Source organism: Ornithorhynchus anatinus, chromosome 16, assembly GCF_004115215.2.
Source record: "Ornithorhynchus anatinus isolate Pmale09 chromosome 16, mOrnAna1.pri.v4, whole genome shotgun sequence".
NCBI lineage: Eukaryota > Metazoa > Chordata > Mammalia > Monotremata > Ornithorhynchidae > Ornithorhynchus > Ornithorhynchus anatinus.
The window spans coordinates 34130017-34149913 of NC_041743.1; the positions used below are offsets into that span (position 1 = coordinate 34130017).

The 19897-nt window shown below is 47.2% G+C and overlaps 1 protein-coding gene across 2 annotated transcripts in view; it reads right to left on the reverse strand.

Annotated features, from left to right (window-relative positions):
* Positions 1-19897, reverse strand: part of NEURL1 (neuralized E3 ubiquitin protein ligase 1) — a 137974-nt gene that overhangs the window by 63317 nt on the left and 54760 nt on the right. The window lies entirely within an intron of this gene.

Genomic DNA, 19897 nt, shown 5'->3' on the forward strand with positions numbered 1-19897 from the left:
GGAAGGTTTGGCAGCGTCTCCCGCGTCGTGCTTGGTCTTGCGTCCCCAAAGGGGAAATTCCCCCAGCTCATGTCACCCGTTCCCCTCCGCAAGAACTTGGACTCCAGTGTCATTGACGACGCAAGGCTAGGCAGAGACTCAATCCCAACCCCCAGATACCATCGGCAAACAAGCAGACTGTACACAACAGACATAGTCGTGACAAGAACACAGAGACTGTGCCAGTTTCTGAAACCTGGCCCAGGGCAGGGGAGCTTAATGCTGAAAGAATGAGCTGAAGACCAAGACTGGAGGAAAAAAACTCAACAAGAGAGGGACACACCTACAGATCTTTTTATCATTCTAGCACCTAATTCACCTGCCAAATAATTTGGGAGTCCAAGGGTCAGGCTCCAGGCTGCTGTGAACTACTCCAGGTAGAGCAATGTGGCCTACTGAAAAGAGCATGTCCCTGGGAGTCAGAGGACCTGTGTTCTAATCCCACTTCTTCCACTTGTCTGCTGTGTGACCTTGGGAAAGTCACCTCACTTCTCTGTTCTTCAGTTTCCTCATCTGTCAAATGGGGATTAAATCCTACTCCCTCGTTATTTAGACCAATCAGCCTTATGTGGGACAGCCCCAGAGTTTAATACAGTGTTTGGCATATAGTAAGCACCTAACAAGTACCATAATGATTATTTTAGTTATTAGAGCCCACTGGGAAATGCTGAGGAGATTAGCAGAGAAGGAGAGAGCACAGTCCCTCCCCTTCAAGCAGCTGACAGTTACATATACACTTGTTGTCAACAGCAGGTGCGATCCCCTCCTGGGAAGGGGTGGGGTTTCAGGAGGCTTGACAGAGACACAGAGAGAGAAAGAGAGATGTGGTTTAATAATGAGGGGAAGGAAAAGCCAAGAGAAATGGCTGGGCAGGAGACCCACAGGGAGTGGGTGGAGAGCAGGTTTGCTTGCCTGTCATAGAGCAGGAGATGATGGCAACATTTAAGTTCTCAGGCCAGGCTGTCCCTCTCCAGGAGCAAAAATGAGGTACGTCCCTTCCCTGCTCTCTCCCCACAGCCGAACTGGCAGGAAGCAATTGGGTGTTCCACAGCACCATTTAACCAGAAAGGCCTTCTCCAGCTTCCCGGTTCAACCTCCTAAGGGGCTCTTGACCTGCTGGGTGGCCCCTGGGTCCTTCTGAACTGTGAATCAGGGCTTTCTCCCTTCTTCCAGGGGCAAAGTGCAGCCTGACCCGCTGCTGAGGGCAGGTCAGATCTATCCCTTCTGGGAAACTGCCCTCGTAGAGGTCTAGAAATGGGCCTAGGGCCCCTTGGATAAAATAAAAGAGGGATTACATGCAGACAGAGCAGTCACACCCGCTGCATGGAGGCTGCCTCTGGCAGAGGAGCTGAAACAATGTAGATTGAAATGTCTGTTATCTAAACAACTGGGACTGAAACTAAGCTAAATAATCAAACAACATTGGTCTGGCTAACTCCCGCCAGCACATGCCCAGTTCCATTTAGCTAATCCTAACTGTGGGGGGGGGGGGTGGGGGGAGGTGTTGCTTATCGGTGCTAGTCTTGATTTGGATGATGGAGGGTCATTAGGTAAGATACATTTGGATAATTAACTCTTTTCCTTCCAGAATAGTCAACCACCACCTTAGCGATGGAGCAGCTCCATACATGCGAGCCCTGCTCACCCAGAAATCCTGGGGCTGGCATAATCCAGCCTGCACCAGTCCATGCCCAGCCCAGTCCTGATCCCAGACTGCGTACAAGCACCAGATCGGACTGGCAGTGACGTTTCAGTGAATGGAAAGTTGACTTTGGCTCACTGGCTGCCCCAAGCAATGCTGGGAGGTGTAGCTCCCACAGCTCAAGAAGACAGGTTTAGAGTGACCACAGAAGCACAGTGCACCAGTCTGGGGGTAATAAAAATGCTACTTGTCAAGCGCTTACTCTGTGTCAAGCACTGTTGTAAGCCCTGGGATAGATGCAAGGTGATCAAGTCAGACACAGTTCCTGTCATTCATTCACTCATTCAATCATATTTATTGAGCGCTTACTGTGTACAGAACACTATACTAAACATTTGGAATGTACAATTTGGCAATAGAGACAATCCCTACCCAACAATGGGCTCACAGTCTAAAAGATGGGCTCACACTCTTAATCCCCATTTTACAGATGAGGTAACTGAGGCCCAGAGACGAGAAGTGACTTGCCCAAGGTCACATAGTAGATTAGAACCCAGTTCCTTCTGATTCCCAGGCCTGTAGGGAAACCTAAATCTGACCTGTTTCAGCTTTACACAAACTCGGGGCCAACAGGACGGCTCAGCTCATGTAAAAGCCTCACACACCCTGGTCAACCATCTTAAGAAACTGGGGGTCTGACTCAGTTTACCTGAACTCAATGGCTGCCAAGGCCAATGAAGCCATTAATCAGAAAGTCTCTTCCTGGCTCCTCAGATAAAAGCTTCAGCCCATTAATTCCAGGGCTCAAAGGGGAGTCAAGTATCAGCGAGCATTCTCCTTCTCTCCACCTCACTCCTCTTCCCTGCCCTCCTGCCCTGGGGCCAAGATGACAGCTTCACGCACTACTCTGGGCTGGGCTGCCAGGACCGGTATATGCCAGGTGAGGAAGCAAGGGGGAGGGGATCAAACAAAGCTCTCAGTGTTGATTCAACAGAAACTCCCTCTGCCCAGGGCCCCACAGCTGTCCAACTTCCCCTTCCACTGCCCTCTTGTCACTCTTCCCGGGCCCCAGAGATAAAGTCCTGGCTGGGGTGGGTTCCGCAGTTGCTCCTCCCCAGGGAGGGGTTTCTTGGCTCATTTTGCATTCATTCATTCAATCGTATTTTTTGAGCACTTACTATGTACAGAGCACTGTACTAAGAGCTTGGAATGTACAATTCAGCAACAGATAAAGACCATCCCTCCCCAACAGCAGGCTCACCGTCTAAACAGGCCACTCAGGTGGAATGTGGTTCCCCATCACTGAGCCTCCAGGTGAGGAGGAGAGCACCTTCTCAGCTGAGAGACCTGTGAGTTGGAGGGGGCCAAGGAAAGGGAAGAGGAGGAATGCAGAAGGGAACAACTGAGCAGCCCCAATCCCAAAACTAAAACCTTCAGGAGACATAGGACCAAGCAGCAGCAAGTTTTAGCAATAGCAAACCCTCTTCATTTAAAAAACCTAATCGCTAGCTAAAGCAGACATGAGAGAGGTTTATAGAACAGGCTTGGGCTGATTAGCTGGAAACACTGTTCTATCAATCAGTGGTATCTATTGAGCATCTGTGTGCCAGGCACTGTTCTAAGCGCTTGGGGAAGTACAATACAATAGATTTGCAGACATGATCCCTGACCATGAGGTGCTTACAATCCAGAGGGAAGGACAGATATTCAAATAAATTCCAGGAGGGGGAAATGTCAGAGTGAAAAGTGGAGCTATTGAAGCTGGGCGACAGGGACCAGATAGACCCTGGCCAGTTTCCAGCCCTCGCTTGCCCCTGCATCTTGTCCAAGCTTTCTTCAGGGCTCCACAGTTCACTCTTGAGGTGAGGGATTTTGGTCACAGAGTGGAGAGAGAAGGATAGAAAGGAGAGGGTTCAAGCAATGACCAACTGAAGGCAAGGATAAATGACATTTCACCTTGAAAATGTCCAAGCACAGGAGGCAAAGTGGAGGCAGCCTTATTAAACCCAGCTCATGAGGCCCTCTGACTAATTCACGTGTCTCAGTGGGGTCCTGGAGCTTGGATCTGCAGAACTCAGCCCAGGTTTCCCCTCCCTGTGAGGGAGCTGGTGTGTTGCTGAAGGTATTTACTAAGCACATACTATTTGCCAAGAACTATGCTAGGAACTGGGTTATGTATTCATTTATGCATTCAATCATATTAATTGAGCTTACTATGTGCAGAGCACTGTACTAAGTGCTTGGAAGAATACAACAATAAGTAGACAAATTTCCTGCCCACAAAATCAGCAGTCCAGACCAGTCTACCCACCACAATCTCAGAGCCTTGGTTTAGTTCAGGGGCAACCATGGGCTCTTCCAAGAAAGATGCTCCCATCCCATTTCCTACCCAAGCTTTGGGCCTCAGAGCCCTGAGGACCTACACCAAAGCACCAACTCAGTAACTGTTCATGCTGTTCCCCTCCCCAGTTCCCTCTTCCCCCACCCCCGGAGCAAACCCGATCACCAGACAGTCTGATTGCAGGAGCCAGCTGAGAGGGGCTGCCAGCTGATGCCTGTTGAAAAGGAATTACAGATCTTCAATCTGCCCAGTGCAACTGAGGTGATGCATGAGTTCTCTTATCTGCAGAGCTAAGGGGGATCAAAGAGGTCTAGAAGAACAAGAAGAAATACAGCATGAACTGCAGCTAGAGGGAGTGAGGTTAGACATAAAAGAGGCTTTCCTGAACAGGTGTGGTGTTAGAAGCTATACCTGGTGGCCAAAGGAGATGGTGGCATTGTTTCCCAAGTGATGACACAGGAGGAGGGGGGTCTTTAAACCCGAGAGGGCATCAGTCTGAGATTATCTGGATGCAGCCCTACTTCAAGGCAGTGAGATGAATGAAATAATCTCTCAAGAACCTTTCCAGTCCTGTAATTCAGTGGAACAAAAGGCTTTGACTAGGATGAGAGAGGAGAGTTTAAAACTCTGAGAAGCAGCATGGCCTAGTGGAAAAATCCCAGGTCTGGGATCACAGGATCTGGGGGTTTTAATCCCGGACCTGCTCCTTGTCTCCTCTGTGACCTTGGCCAAATCATTTAACTTCTCTATGCCTTGGTTTCCTCATCTGTCAAATGGGGATTACCTGTTCTTCCTACAAGGCAGTGAGCATCATATATCATCAGCATCATCAATAATATTTATTGAGCGCTTACTGTGTGCAGACCACTGTATTAAGCACTTGAGGGAGTACAGTACAACAGAGTTGGTATACACATTCCCTTCCCTCAACAAGCTTACAGTCTTGAGAGGCAGCCAAACATTAATAAAAATAATTTATAACATAGATATGTAAAGCAGGCACTATGTTCAATCTGATTATCTTATACTTACCCCAGTGCTTAGTACAGTGCTTAGCACATAGTAGGTACTTAACAAATGGATTATTTTTTTAAAACATCTTTTATTTATAATTGTGAAATTTCAGCCCCTCACCAGAAAGCCTCCCAATATTTCAGACAGAAAATATCTACAAATGGACAAGAAAACTGGAAGTGAATCACCCAGCATCTCCTCAAATCAGGTACAAGAAGTGGGGGCTGTGTCTATTTTTTGACTAGAACTTTCCGATGAGGCCCATACCTTGGCCTAATGCTAACAGGGATTCTGCACTGAAGACAGGAGCTACGAACCTGTGAACCTGCTCCAAGAATCCTGATGTCAACATGTCAGTCCAATTGAAAGAGCTACTTTCAGACTTTCCACTTGACTTCCAATCCCTGAACTGCCCACATGCCATTTCAATGGAGGTATGGCCAGGGGTGAGTTGATGGGCTGGGTAGGTGGGAGAGATAGTAGGAGGGGAATGTCTGCTGGGCTCTGCCATTAGTAGCAAAGGTTTCTGACCAAAAAAATCACCTTCTAGCTCCTAGGGCTAAGAAACAGTCTTGCAGCATTGAAGTACACTTGGTCTCAGAGCCCAGGCCCAGCCTAGGGTCAGCCCAGGAGGGTTAGATGGATTCTGTCAGCCCCAGCTGAGCACGTGGAACTAATAATCCCCACAAAAGGCCCCAGAGGATGACCCACGATTTACAGTGTGCAGCACAGAGAGTCCCCTGGTGGTTCCACTTAGAGGGACCATTGCCTCAGGTCTGGGACCTGGCTCTCCACCCTCTTCAGCAGCCTTCCCCTCCTGGGAATCTCTTTCAGCCAAAGTCAAAAATAAAAGTCTCCATATGAAAAACTGATCCTTATTTATGGTCATCAGGTTGGGGATGGGGTGGTGGGAAGAGAGACAGGTGAGGAAGAAGAGTAAAAGATGGGAGGGGAAAAGAATGAGTAAGTCAAAGGGGCAGGTGGGACCATTAAAATGGGCCCCTCTCCACAACTTCAGGGCTGTGAGGAAGAGTCTGGTCCCAGAGTCAAAGAGCACACTTTGGGAAGCAGTGTGGCCTAATGGACAGAGCACAGGCCTGGGAGTTAGAAGGACCTGAGTTCTAAACCCAGCTCTGCCACTTGTCTTCTGTGTGACCTTGGATAGCACTTCACTGTCCCTCAGTTGCCTCATTTGTAAAATGCAGATTAAGACTGTGAATCCCATGTGGGACATGGATTGTGTCCAACCTGATTATCTTGTATTTTACCCTGGCACTTAGTACAGTGCCTAGCACATAGTAAGGACTCAGTAAATACCATTTAAAAAAACCATAGGAAATGGGACCCAGAAGCCCTTCATTAGGAGGACAACCTGAATGCTTGAACAACAGCACTCAGCAGCCAAAATGATCCTCAGAGCCTGCAGGTGGATGTGAACAACAGACACTGCTCCCATCAGTCCCCACCTTTCCCTCAGCCCCTCAGCACTAACGGATTTTTGCTGCCCAACTGGACAACACGATGTTAAATGTTGCACTGGAGGAAGTACAAGCAAGGCTATGCCACCAGACCAAATGCCCTAGACAGGAACTGGTTCTGCCTTTCCCCCTGCCCTTCCTCAACTCTCCATATACAAATTACTTAGCTGCAGTCCAAGCTGCTTCCCAGAATAAACCGCTTCCATCTTTACCACCCCGGATACTAAATATTTACTGAGCTCCAATCCAGCTCCAGCTGCTCTCTTTCCTCTAGGCCTTGAGGTATTTACCGAACACCAAACCTCCCGCGGCAGGATGGGGAATGGGGAATTTCATGTGGACAATGGCAGAGGAAGAAGTAAAGTACTTACAAAGCCAAATCGATTGACAGTTTACATAGGAGACTCTCACTTTCCCTGCTAAATTCTGATGCCTCAAAAGTACAGATGTGCATCCAAAAACGAACCCTTCATACTGTTTCAAAGAAAGGCTGTGCGCCCCACCCCGTGTGTCTGGGGAGCAGAGATATCACCGTTAATTACTCTCATTGCTCTTATCTGGATGGGACCTCAAGACTGGGCTCCATGAAGACTTCTGGGCCCTTAGGGCCCTGCCCCCCTCCCAACAAAAAACTTTATGAGGAGAGGGCTTCTTGGATCGGTACAAAGCACACCTCCTCCAAGAGGCCTTCCCTGACTAAATCCTCATTTTCTCTTCTCCCACTCCCTTCTGTGTCACCCCTGCACTTGGATTTGAACCCTTTACTTACCCCTCCCTCAGCCCCACAGTACTCATGTATATATCTGTAACATTCATTTATATTCATGTCTGTCTCCTCATCTAGATGCTATTCTGTTGTACTCTTCCAAGTGCTTAGTACAGTGCTCTGCACACAGTAAGCACTCAAGAAATATGATTGACTGATTTAGCTAATGAACATTCCAGCCAGCATGTGGCTTCCATAAGCACACTCCGTGTACTAAGAATGAGGTTGTAGAAAGGTCAAAACCACTGAGCTGTTGGACATGGAAACATTTTCACCAGCCCATGGTTTTGATCCAGCCCTCAACCATACTTAACTGAATTCCCCTTCTCTCCCTTCCCTTCCTCCCTCTTTCAGAGGCTTAGACAAGCTAACCACCTGCTCATAGGGAAAATTCACTCCCCTCCCATCCTCCTCCCTTTCCCACAAACCCAAAACCACACAAATAGGAAACTGAAAGAGGCGGCGTAATATACTCAACTATTGATTGTGAAATAATATATTACCTACAGCAGACTTTAAGTCCTCACCAGCTGAGGGCCAGCTTTCTTTCCCTGCTGACATTCTTCCCACTGCCCCCAAAGTACATGACTTAATGTAAAGAGCACAGGCTTGGGAGTCAGAGGTGGTGGGTTCTAATCCTGGATCGGCCACTTGTCAGCTGTGTGAGTTTGGGCAAGTCACTTAGCTTTTCTGTGCCTCAGTTACCTCATCTAAAAAATGGAGATTAAGACTGTGAGCCCCATGGAGGACAACCTGATAACCTTGTATCTATTCCAGTACTTGGAACAGTGCTTGATACATAGTAAGCACTTAACAAATACTATCATCATCAGTACAGTCTGTAGTAGTGATTCTTTCCAAACTCCACTGCCTCAGAACCACTTCCCTACATCACCAAGACGTAGCCCCACGCCCACCTTCTCCCACTGCCCACCTGGAGTCAAAACTACGGCCTTTACTTTGCATCATCTGTGGTTTTATATTATTCAGACCACTGCTTCCTACTCTTGGCATGGACGATTGAGAGTTCAAAGTACATTCAATTTCTTTAGGAGCCGCTGTCCTTTCTTTTAGGCTTTAGATGTATTTTTAATCTGTATGGCCAGTGGAGCCATTAAGTCCAAGTCAGGGTTGTTTTCCAGGAACCAAGAACTGAGCCACCCAGATGATAGTGTAGGGGGTCGGGGAGTGCCGGAGGAGGAGTGACGGGAGAGGGACAAGAAAAATTCCACTTCTGAGCAGGGAGGATGAAGCGGCAGCCCCCCGAGATTAGCTTCTTATGACAATTAATAAATTAAACCAGCAATTAGTCCACTCCATGGTTCCTTGACAGAGAGGTTCCCCGGGAGGGCCATTTCCACAATTAAGTAAGCAGGCGGAAAAGGTAAAACATGCATAGGGAGCAGCTGTGGAATTAGGTATTAGGAAGTGAACAGTCATCTTCTTCCTCAAATCCTCCACTGGCTCCACATAGCTTCGGGCAGAAAGTAAAAGCTCTTAAGAACACTGTCTTTAAGTTCCTGCAGTAGTTGCCTCGCTTCACCTACCCACTCTCTTCTGCTGCCTCATCCAAACTCGCACTCTGCACTCCTCTAGTACACTCTCCCAAGCACTTAGCACAGTGCTCTGCACACAGTAAGGGCTCAAAAAATATGACTGACAGACTGACTCTCTGGCTAACCTTCTAACTGGCTCTTGTTCCTGATTCTCCTTTGTCCAACCATGGCTCCTGCCTCGAATTTCCTCCCCATCCTTATCTACATACCATCTGTAGAAGCAGTGGAAATAACAGTATTTATTCAGCCTGTGCCCAGGGACGGAGCAGATATGAGAGCAGATACGAGGTCATTTGATTAGACAAGCGAAATTATCTGACTAAAACCCCACCTTCCTGATCATACTCCCCATCAGCCACTCCCCATCACTCACATCATGTGTAATGTACCCAGTTCTCCTGCACGGCAGGGGTTACATTCTCACAAAACTCCACTTTAAGGAAAATTTGTGCTGCAGCCCTCAACATATCCCCTCTAGACTGTAAGCTCATTTCAGGCAGGGAACGTGTCTGCTATTTCTGTTGTACTGTACTCTCCCAAAAGCTTAGTATAGTGTGCTCTGCAAATAGTAAGCACTCAACAAGTACTACTGATGGACTGATTGATATCCAGGATCATCAGCATAACCATAAACCGCTTCTTTGGCCCCCACGGGAACCTGTGCCTAAATGGGCTTCTATTGTACGTTTAACAATTTGGCCCACTTCTCTCTCCCATTAGAGTGTAAGCTCCTTGTAAGGCCCTTGGCTTTAACTTTTATTGTATTTGCCCCAGTAATCTTATTGAGCTCCTACTGTGTGCAGAGTCCTGAGCTCAGTAGACATGATCCCTACCCTCAAGAAACTTGTCTAGCAAGAGACCAATACTATGATAAATGGCCAACGTACTCCAAGGTGCCTGCCTCCCTTTGGTCTCTCTCACCAAAGACAGCTTGCTCATATGCTTCCACCTGGATAGGCCCCCTCTCTCCTCGTTTTCAAAGCCCTACCACAACCACTTATCCTCCAGGAAGTCTTCCTAGACTAATCTCTCATCTCCCCACCCTATTTTCCCTCCCTACTGAGTCACCTAAACTCTTGAAATAGTATCTATTCAGTACCTTTAAGAGTCTTATTTTCCCTATCCGTAATCTATTTCAACGCCTGTCTCCCGCTGCAGACTGTAAGCTCCTTGTGGGCAGGCACTGCGTCTACCATCTGTATAAAGTAAGCACTCAATAAATACCATTAATTGATCGATTACTTCAATGTCTGTTTCCTCCTCTAATCTAGAAACTCACTGTGGTCAGGGAACATGTGTACCTTCAATAATACTTTCCCAAGCACTTAGTACAGTGCTCTGCACACAGTAAATACAATTGATTGATAGATTAATAAATACCACTGATTGAATCCAAACCCCTTAAGCACTTAGGTACTCATCCCGCCCCCATCCCCAGAGCACTTTCGATATATGCTTATACTCGGTGCTTCCCTTACCTGTAATTTATTTCAGTGTCTGCCATCCCCACTGGATTATAAAATCCTTGAGGGCAGGGACTGTGTCTTTTGTACTCTCCCAAGTGCTTGGTATAATGCTTGGCATTCAATGAGCACTAAATAACCCACTGACTGATTAAATTGTAAGAAAGATAACCAAGCACAAAGTACAGTGTTCAGCAGGTACTTAATAAATGGTGCTATTGATCCTGAGATCACAAGTCCAACTCCTACAAATGTGCTCCAGCCCCATTTGCTATTCCAGTTCTGACCGAGTCCTGGGCGGGGAGGGGTCCGATCCAAACTGGGGAGATCCTGGGGGTCTCACCCTAGACCACTCCTGGACTGGCTACAAACAGGAGGCCAGAGGGACTCTAGGAACAGTCCTTGGGTTCCCATACTCCTTGAGGCTTGCCACAAAATCAGTTCCTCACCACTGGCCCTGGAGTGTACAGTGGCCCTTCCTCACCCAGTGGGGACCACCTGGTCGTGCTTCATCCCAGTTGGGTTTCATTTGGCCCCAGCCTTCACCAGGAAGGGCCGGGCTGGGGATTAGCCAGGAGCCAGTCTGATTTATCGAGGCTTGTGTGGGGTTGTTGCAAATCGACTAGGAGGTGAAGCTTGGGTCCAGGTCCTGAGAGCAGGGGTGGCGAAGGAAAGAGGCAGGCTGACCACCAACCAGTTGGCAAAATCAATCTGATAGAGGCCGGGTGGCAAAGCACCAAAGCAAGGTAGACACTGACCCTGCAGCCAGATGCCGGGGGACATGAATCGCAAGTCATCTGCTCATGTCTCTTCTAGACTGCACAACTCAGAATCCAAACCGGCAAATGTCTGTACACACTCCATTCACCCCCTCCCACTAACGTCAAGAAAAGTCAAGAGTTAAATTCGTCATTGCTGAGGGCAGAGCAGGAAGCAGGGGCTGGATGTCGCCTACAATTTGTTCCGCTGGGCTTCTGGGACAACCAGTGAATATCACTGGAGAATTCCGCTGGAATCCGACTTGGAAATCCGATCCCTTCTTCCCGTTTACACTGGGGATTTAGAGTGGTGGTTTGGGTTCTTGGTGGCTCGGGGGAAGGCCGGGAGTTGGGAAAAGTTAATCAAATCAGAATGCAGTCCCTGTCCCATGGGGGGTTCACAGTCTAAGTAGGAGGGATGACAGGTATAGAATCCTCTTTTTACAGATAAGGAAACTGAGGCACAGAAAAATGAAGCGACTTGTCCAATTTCATACACCAGGCAACCAGCAGACCTGACATTAGAATCCAGACCCTCAGACTCCCAGGCTCGTGTCCTTCCCACTAGGCCAAGCTGCTTCACCATCCATAAGTCCCCTTGGTTAACATTCACTGGATGACAGAAACACATACAAGGACCCAGAAAGTCCACATTACTCCTGTTCGTTCTAAGAAGCAGTACAGAAAGACATGGGATAAAACATCTGGGGCTGAGGACGATGCTGGCAGCGGCTGGGTGTGCTTTCTTTTCTCGGGAAAAGAAAGACTCAGTGTTTCAAGCCAACGCCGACTGTAAGGAGACTGACGGTGCAGCTTAATCACAGATGCTTACACTGCACTGCCTAGACACCAGGTCATTCCTCTCAAGGGCAGTGACACCAGTGGCTAGGAAAAACCCCAGGTCAAAATAAGTCATAGTTCAGTCAACCGCCAAACACTCCAACACACACCTTGTCATCACTAACTGAGTTTGCTTCATGGGACTCTCAGTGATCAGGTGAGTAATGGGACAGCAGCACGGGAAACGGATTGGACTCTGCTGTTCCTTTTTGTGGTTGCAGGTGGCGGGGAGGTTGAAGAGGAGGAAAGAGAGACAGCAATAAACAGAGACACAGGGACACCATCTTCGTCGTGGGATGTATTGGTTTCATTTCTTTCAAGTATCTAATACAGTGCACTGCACAGGGGGCTGCTCAAAAAATAATTGACTTCGATGATGCCGAACGTTGTAAAGAACCAGGGAAAGGGAGGGTTTAGGGTAGCTTCAAAACCATCTTCAAGAACATGAAAAATTTTTAATGGCAGGTCATTGACCAACTTTAAGAACCAGAGGAAATGGGTTTAAATTGCAGCAAGAGAAAGTATATTTAGACATAAGAAATAATATCCTAAGTAACTAAGTGATGAGACTCTCAAAACAAGACACTGAGGCAGGCGGGGGTGAAACTTCTGGAGATATCTGGATGGATTAGGGCACTGAGATCCAACCTATGACAAGAAATGCCATCACTGAGTCAGACAAATGACCTTTTCAAATCAGACTTTGGTCTCCAAGAGTAGCATCGGAATGCTTAGGGGATCTAAAGGATTGTTGCTATCCTTAGTAGCAATCATCCTCATTATCATCATCATCAGTGGTACTTATTGACTGCTTTCCGTGTGCAGAGCACTGTACTAAGCACTTGGGAGAGAGTACAATACAACAGAATTGGTGGTCACGTTCCCTACCCACAAGTAGCTTACAGTCTAGACGTGGTGACAGGCATTAATACAGATAAATAGTTTTCCTCACAAACCCTCAAATTGCTTTATGATTTCTCCTCTTGGCTCCCTCTAATAATCCCTTGTGGAAAATTGATCTGTGAATTGGTCCAAACCGCTCTTAAGCTTCTTGATATTTTCAGCCTACACAACTTCCTGTGCTAATGAATTTCATAAGCTTACCACAGAGATGAGTGTGGAGAAATGTTTCCTTCCATTTGTTTGCCACCTACCCACCTCAAGCTTCACTGGGGGCCCCCTCTTCTTGGTGCTGTGAGATTCTTGTGATCAAGAACTCCATGTTCACCCTCTCTACCCCCTTCAGGATTTTCCAGGCTTCGATCATGTGCCCTTTCAACCTGTGTCTTTCAGGATATCCTCATAAGGAAACTCCTCCCTGACCCCGAATCATCTTGGCTCCTCTTCTCTGAACCTCCTCCAGCTCAATTATGTCCTTCTTACGGTGTGGCGACCACAGCTCAATCAGCATTCCAGGTTGTGGGTGGAGCACGATTTTATATAGTGGCAAAATTACACCTCTTGTTTGGTTTTCTAGCCACTTCCCCACGATGTCCAGCATTTGTTTGGCTTATTTGACGGCTGCCACTCATGTCCCGGAATTTTAAAGTGCAGTAATAATTATAGCTGTGATACTTGTTAAGTGTCTACTATGTGCCAAGTCCTGTACTAACCACTGGGGTAGGTACAAGATGATCAGGTCCCACAATGAGCTCACAGTCTAAGCAGAAGGAGCAGCTTGGGATAGTGGATATAGCATGCATCTGGAAGTCAGAAAGACCTGGGTTCTAATTCTGGTTCTACCACTTATCTGCTATGTGACCTTGGGCAAGTCTCTGTGCCTCAGTCACCTCATCTGTAAAATGGGGATTCATACTGGGAGCCCCATGTGGGACATGGACTGTGTCTAATTTAATGAGCTTGTATCTACTCCAGCGTTTAGTACAGTGCCTGACACACAGCAAGCATTTAACAAATACCACAAAAATGGGAGGTAGAATAGGCACCGAATCCCCATTTTGCAGATGAGGGAATTGGGGCCCAGAGACGTTAAGGGACTTGTCCAAGGTCACTCAGCTGGTAAATGGAAAAGTGAGGATTAGCACCCAGGTCCTCTAACTCCCAGGCCTGTGCTGTTTCCATTAGGCCACACTGCTTCTCATGACTCCGAGATCTCTTTCCTAAGTGGTGACTGTAGGCTCCAAGCCCGCCACCATGTTGAGGGAATTTGTATTATGTATTACTCTGTGCCTTACTTAGGATTTGTTCTCAGTGAAGCTCAGCTGCCATTTTTCTGCCCACTCAGCTTCATGAGGCTTACCTGTAGTCCATCTTAACCTGTATGGAATTTCACTTCCCGGAAAAGCTTAGTGTCATCGTCAGAGTTGGAGATTTCAGTACAAGCTCCCACTACCAGCCCATTTATAAAGCCATTAAACAAAACCTGTCTTTGCGCTGATCCCCGGAGTCCCTGCTATTGACACTTCTCCATCCTAAAAACTGCCTCTTTATCCCTACCCTTGGTTTCCTTTTTGCCAGTTTTCAGTCCAGGACAGATATTCTCTCTAATCCCAAGATTACTTCATTTTTAAAAATCCCTTTGTGAGGAATGTTGCCAAAGACCTTTTGCAAAATGTAAATACATTCTGTCTACTGGTTCCCCTCCATCCACCTGCTTGGTGACCCTTTCAAAGAACACCAGCAGATTACTGAGGCAGCTTGTCCCTTGCAGACACCATGTTGTCTTTCCCCCATCTGGTTGTACTTTTCCAAGAGCTCATCGATCCTCGACTCAATTATTGATTCTCCTAAATGGCAAAGATTTAAAAAGTGAGATTGCCTGCCTATAATTCCCAGAATCCCCTCGGAGGCCTTCAGGTTTGTCCCAAGTCACCCAGCTCTAGAGTACTGACAACCCTGAGGGTAAGGTCTTCCTCTCTCCATTCCCAGCATCCGTGTCTGCAGGATGGGATGGTCAATTCAAGTGGGGGAAAAAAAACAGAGATGAAGAGGCAATATTACCTAACAATAAGGGATAAACAACTCACCCAATAAGGAGCAAACACAACCCAGTGTGAGCGAGCCTTCCATCCAGCAGCTCCAAAGTGGTCATACAAATGTGCCCCTTCCCCTCCCCCCCGTAACACACACACATACACACACACTCACAGAACTAGGCTCTACTATTCCCCCTATTCAGAATCTATTTTAATGTCTGTCTCCCATGTAGAGTCTAAGACCCTTGTGGGCAGGGATTGCAGCTGCCAAATCTGTTGAAGCAGCGTGGCTCAGTGGAAAGAGCACGGGCTTGGAAGTCAGAGGTCATGAGTTCGAATCCCAGCTCTGCCACTTGTCAGTTGTGTGACTGTGGGCAAGTCACTTAACTTCTCTGTGCCTCAGTTACCTCATCTGTAAAATGGGGATTAACTGTGAGCCTCACATGGGACAACATGATTACCCTGTATCTACCCCAGCACTTAGAACAGTGCTCAGCACATAGTAAGCGCTTAACAAATATCAACATTATTATTTATTATTATTACTTTCCCAAGCATTTAGTACAGTATTCTGTACGCAGTAAAGTGCTCAGTAAATGCCATTGATTGAGTGATAATTGGGAGCAATGGCCCCCACCTCTTAGTATGAGAGAATAATACTCCCAGATTTATTCATCCCAGGTCCCTGACAAGACCTGAGAGTTTCTAATCAGGGCTGAAAAAGAACCAAAATGGTGGTTTTCTAGACTATTAACTCTTTGAAACCTATTAACTGCTTTTGCCCTGCCTTCACAATGGAAAGTTGGCTCATTTGGCCCAGAGCCTTTACAGAGCTCTACAGGGATATCCTGGAAATGTAGCTGGTCCAATATAATGGATAAATGACTGCTTCATACGGGCTCTAAAAGACGGATTTATATGTCATGCAGATCACAATTGCCATTTGAAGTAATTTTATTCTCTCATACATTTCCCTCTCCCAAGTTGTGAAACCAAATGTCTAGCATGTGTTATTTTTACAGCTACCCGCTTGAGTGTGTAGAATGATCAAAAGCTCAGAAAGCGGCATTCCACACTTGTACTCCACAATGACTTTTAGTAATAACCAGAATGAATGCTTGGGGCACTGAAATGAAGGTGTTATGGGTGTCTCGTCATTTCTCCCTCTTCATCACCCTCTCTTCCCTACCCGTGTCCTCCCTGCCCCCCCTGCCATTTTTTCCTGCAAGAATGAGAGCATGAATGGAAATTCACATGCTGAAAGATATCAAGAATGTAACTGTTGATATCATTTTCCAAATGTGAATTAATTCACTCTGCCTCAGCCAGCATAAGCCCCCAGAGGAGATTTGCACATTTTAATCACCGACACACAAACACACCAGTCTTCTCCAACTGCCCTGGCTTTCCCTTTGCTAGAGCCACACAGTCAATGTTATCTTGCAACTCAAAATCAAAGACTTTTCAAAAAAGCACTCTGAAAATACAATTTAGAAGGTATGTCTTCAGGAAACACAGCTATAGCAGCTCCTTACAAGGAATATCAAACACTGACATTATTTCCTTACGTTGTCCAATATTCCATTATCAGGTAAAGGCAGCAAAAGTTGGAGCAAAAAGAAATCAAGGAATAAAGCAGTCTCTACACCACGACTCACCTCCAGTCCACCTTCCCAACCTGTACGTGGCCACATGCTCAGGCTCGGGGGCCCCCAAGCCTAATCGGAGGGTCTTCTAAGGAACGTGTGGGACCACTGACCCCACTTAGATAGGCTGTTGCCAGGTTCCTGCATTGTATGATCAGGCCAACCCCCGATTAGTCTAAGGGCCCAGGTATTACTGGATGCTGTCACAAAGAGGCGAAAATCTTGGGACTATTTCGATCCCACAAGGAGTCTCACCATTGTTCTCTGGTTGCCAACCCCTCCCTGCAAGCTGAAGGGTCCTACTGGGAGCTAGTGTGCCACAGGATAATGGAGGCTTCCAGAGTGCTTATATTCATCACCTTAAACTCTCCCATTTCCCCAGTCTGTAATTTATTTTATTGTTTGTCGCCTCCTCTAGGCTGTAAACTCCTTGTGGGCAGGAATCATGGCTGCCAACTCTATCGTATGGTACTCTTCCAAGCACTCAGTACAAGTGCTCTGCACATAGTAAGCACTCAATAAATACCACTTCATCCATCGGTCTCCCCACCTCTCATGCCCCATGACCACACCCTCTGCCATTTCATTAATTCCCATTTTTTCTCCCCTTTTGCAGATCTTAAGTCAGGAATGGTTAGTTGTGTAAAAATGTTCATGGCATCTCGTAAGAAGGACTCTTTCTAGGTGATTCAGGGAAGTGGAACAAGAAAATGGCCCCTCAGATAGCACAGAGGCCCTTCATCATTGAAGTCTTACCCCTTCGCTCCAGTCTAATAAGCTAAGATTTTATACTTTCCCTGTGGGTTGTTCTCCTCCTGCCCACTTTCTCCACTCCCTTTACTAGATAATTGTGCTATTTGCTAAGTGTTCACTATGTGCTGAGCACTGTCCTAACCACTGGGGTAGGTACAGATAATCAGGTCAGGTGCAGTTTCTGTCCTACGTGAGGCTCACAGACTAAGGGGGAGGGAGGACAGATATTGAATCCACTGGCCCAGAGGACTCTGATAAAGGAAGGGAACCCAGGACAAATTAGCCAGGGTACCCAGCTCCCCTAATCCTGACTTTCCCACTAACCTACTCCATGGCCCACAACCAGATTTCTTCTTTAACAAAGCCACCCAGACTCCTTTACATACACCCTCCAACAAGAAGCAGCATGGCCTAGTGGAAAGAGCACAGGCTTAGGAGTCAGAGGACCTGGGTTCTCATTCTAGCTCTGTCAATTAATTGCTGTGTGACCTTAGGCAAGTCGCTTAACTTCTCTGTGCCTCAGTTCTCCTGCCTCTCCCTCTTACTCAGACTATGAGCCACATGCAGGACAGGGACTGTGTCCAAACTAGTAATCCTGTATCTACCCCAGAGCTTAGAACAGTGTTTGACACATAGTAAGCACTTAACAAATACCACACCAAAAAAAAACCAATTCTGGGAATTCTCCCTTAGCTGTTCCTTTACTCACTGATCTGTATGGTTGGCATCCCAGGAAGCCCTCCGCCCAAGCCTCCCCTCAGATCCCACTGTTCAGCGGCCCTTCCTTAGGAATCCACGGGTCAGATTCCGTCTGCCTTCCCCCCTGAGGGCCATGAGTGGGGCCGGGACACTCCCTGATCGGAGCAGCGAGAGTCTGGGCAGGAGCTGCTGGCACTGTCCTCTGGACCCGGCTTCTGGATTAAGCGTCTCCGGGGCTGTCCATCTGTCACTTTCCCTCCCTCTCCCTTCCCCCTCCCCCCCACCCCCAGAACTAAATTCATTTCCTTTTACGAGAACCAATGGCTTGGTTTTTCCACCACTTCTTCCTTCTTTTTTAAAACTCGAAAGTGACCTCCACAGAACTCCCGGGGCTAGACCAGAGAAACAAAACCTGAAGGCCAGAAGCATCTTGGTCCCAGGTAAAGAATTGTCACCTGCATATTTCCTGGCGGCTGTAAGCCGATTTATCCGCAGCTCTTTCACCCTTGGTTATTCTGCGGGATGGCTTTTGTTTCCTCCTTTCATTTCTTTTTTAAGGGTCAAGGCCAAATTGGAGGTGGTTTGTCCCTGATGCCTGCCAAGACCGCCCCCAACTCGTTCTTGACCACGGCAACTGGCAGAGGGAAAGTTAAAGGTGTTGCAGTGACTGGAGCAGAACAAGCCCAAGGCCCAACCTGTTTAATCCCACCCTGGGCCCTCCTTCACAACTGCCCAGGGAAGGGAGGCAAGGACCAAGGCAAACAGGGAAGGACCAGGTTGTCCCCAGAATCTCCTTGTGGCCCTGAAAAATCCTATTTTAAATTTAACAGGAAAACAGTTTGGGAGAGGAAAAAACTGCTAACAAAGACAGAGGATGGGAATTTTGTTTTTTGGAAATGTAACAGCAGTGGGGCTATTTCCAAAACACAAAGAGACGATGTGTCCCCCACAGCCCATCAAGGCATTCAACCTCTGATGGAAGAAAAATCAAGGACTATCTCTCTTGCCATGATTGTTCTCTTTCTCTCCGAAGCAGTGGACGTGTACATCTACAATACACTCTGGAGCATTTTCCATGTATTTAAAATTTTTAAAACCTAGAGAAACTCAAGATAATTTAATTTTGTAAGGGCTAGTTCACTAATGGAATAGTTAGAAAACATGCATATTCTATATGTTTCTGTGTATTCATATATGTTCTATTTAGTCCTGAAGTTGGACTGGCTTCAATGCAAAATATATCCCCTGGGGCTGAAGAATCATAGATGCATTCACTTGCGCACATGCACAATCTACTCTATTCACACACAAAAACATACCTGCTGCCCACCCCGTAAAATGAACCAAATCTCCAAACCCCCAGATGCCTCTTGGCATTAGATGATAGCTGAAATTTTGGGAAGAGAGCGCGATGGTCTTACATGTGCCAGGGCATGTATACATATGTACACCCCACCCCCAACACACCCACACAGTATCTCTCACAATAAGGGAGGTTAGGGAAACAAAGGCAGAAAAAGTTAGAGGATACAATGGTCGGAGATTCCCTTCGGGTAACCTGTCCCGCCTTTAGGTTAGTGCGGAATGTAGAGATCGATCAATCAATGGCATTTACTGAGCGCTTACTGCATGCAGAACACTGTACTATATAACTAGACCCTGGACATCTTCACTTTCTCTCTTCTCCATCTTAGCCAAAAGCACAACAGGCAGGGCTCTCGCAGGAAAGAAAAGAAAAAAGAAACGTAGTCCTCGATTTCAAACTGCAAAAATGGATCAACATAGGGAAGCAGAGAAGGGAAATAGACCTCTGGGGAAACGCTTCTGCGTTAATCGGCTCTCCGGCCCCACTAAGGCACGTTTCGTCAGCCCGACTCCATTCTAGCCTGTTACCTAGCCTACCTTCCCATGCCACCCTGCCTCCGCTGCAGTGGGTTCGGGCAGCGCAGGGATTCAGGGGAGGGGG